At 44.7% G+C, this 2,013-nt stretch overlaps 1 non-coding gene across 1 annotated transcript; it reads right to left on the reverse strand.

The window, feature by feature from the left end:
• Positions 1-1,199: 1,199 nt before the first annotated feature.
• On the reverse strand, positions 1,200-1,274 carry Trnat-ugu (transfer RNA threonine (anticodon UGU)). Its single transcript has one exon. It is a non-coding gene; the product is annotated as a tRNA-Thr (tRNA).
• Positions 1,275-2,013: the final 739 nt, after the last annotated feature.

A 2,013-nucleotide genomic window follows, 5' to 3' on the forward strand; every position in this document is an offset into this window, starting at 1 on the left:
GTGATCATTGCTTGTACAGCCCTCTCGCAGTGTCCGGAGCAAGTATGGTGGGTCTGACACACCGGTGTCAATGTGTTCTTTTTTCCATTTCCAGGAGTGTATGTTGTGATCCGTCGACGGGGGCGGCGGCATCGGAGTTGAATCCGTAGCTTGTGGAGCGGGTGTGTCATCATCGCCCTGTATTGGAACATGGAGCCGCGACCCAACAATGGATGTCGGCTGTCGTGGTGAAGTGGTAGCTGTCGTGAGGGCTGCTGCATAAGTCACAGGAAGCAGCGTCGGCTGCGATGGCGGGTCGGCTTCAACCGGCGGCAGTTGAGTGATTCGACGTTGCATACATTCTGATCTGAGGTGCCCCTCCTTCCCACAACCAGAGCAGGTCTTCGGTTGCCCATCGTAGATGACGATGGCACGGCAGCCACCGATATTCAGATATGAAGGTACATGTCTTTTAAGTTCTATTCGGACCTGGCGGACGCCGTTCAGCACCGGATATGTCTGGAATTGCGTCCATTTTTCCGCAATATGATCATGGACCGTACCGTAGGGGCGCAGCGCTGTCACGACGTCCTCCGCCGGTAGTTCGAAAGGAAGTTCAAATATTCTGATCGTGCGAAGGCCCATCCCAGAATAATCGACGTGCACAGTCCCTACATTGCCATCAGCATGGCAGAAACGGAGGCCCTGTTTCGTGTCCCGAAGGATCCGTTCACATGTTGCGTCGTTGATGATCTTGACATATACGATACTACTCACAATGGACAAGTGAATGCCGAGAATGTCGGTAGCCGGGATTTTAACTTCTTCTCCTAGAAATCGTTCGACTTCGAGTGCTTTGGGCCGTGCAAATTCGGTACGGAACGTAAATTTGAGCGTCGATTTTCTGTATTGGTGCGCCATACTGATCTATATGCTGAGTACGGCACGCGCGAAACGGCCGAGTACTATGTAAACAACACGAGCGCTCGCTCCGCGGCAGGAACACAAACAGCGCGTCCTCACCGCAGCACAGCCAAAGGCCAACTGCGTCTTGATGTTAATTCCAAGACACCCACTGCCACATACATTTCTATCACCTTTCCTATTTTCCTGTTTTTCTCTTCTTAAATAACACATTTTGTAATGAAATGATAATTAAATGGACACCCTAGCTGCAAACAGGTGTTGATGTACTTCATTGGGGACATGTTGAAAATGTGTGCTCCGACCGGGACTCGAACCCGGGATCTCCTGCTTACATGGCAGACGCTCTATCCATCTGAGCCACCGTGGGCACAGAGGATAGTGCATCTGCAGGGACTTATCCCTTGCACGCTCCCCGTGAGATCCACATTCCCAACATGTCCACACCACTACATTAGTAGTGCGCCTAATAGATACATTTTGTAACATATCCGTTTGCAAATATTGTTAATTTAGAAATTACAACTATTGCTGTACACAAAAGAATAGAAAAGAAATACAAAGAAATAACAAAGGAAAGAAACAAAACAAATAAGCAAAAGCAACATAAAAAAGAAAAACAAAGAAAACATTATGATTGAAACAAAAAAAGAAGAAAAAGAAAATAAATAAAATTAAAAGCCCCATCACGGCGGCTAAGAGGCTAAAAGAGACCGAATTTAAAAAATCAAATGGTGAGCCAAAAAGAATATAGCAGAAAGTGGAAAAATGTCTCCTAACGCTAATATCGTCATACCTGACATTACACTACTGAGATGGTTGTATCGGCACTAGGCTTTCTTAATTTAAGGCAAACAATGAATCAAATAGAAAAAAATTGCTCAGTTGATATTAAAAACTACATTCTGGTAGCAAGAAACTTAGTGTGAAGAAAGCTTAATATGAAAGAAAAGCTTGGTTTTTTTTTCAGACAGGTACTTTTTAGATTAATATAATACGACAAACGAACTTCGCTTTTGATAAAATACGTTTGGAAAATGTAGAGCGAACTACTTTTTCCACTTAAAATTAATCCAGCGAACCCGAAATTCACATCCTGGAAAAAGTAAT

The sequence above is a fragment of the Schistocerca cancellata genome, chromosome 1 (genome assembly GCF_023864275.1).
Source record: "Schistocerca cancellata isolate TAMUIC-IGC-003103 chromosome 1, iqSchCanc2.1, whole genome shotgun sequence".
Taxonomy (NCBI): Eukaryota; Metazoa; Arthropoda; class Insecta; order Orthoptera; family Acrididae; genus Schistocerca; species Schistocerca cancellata.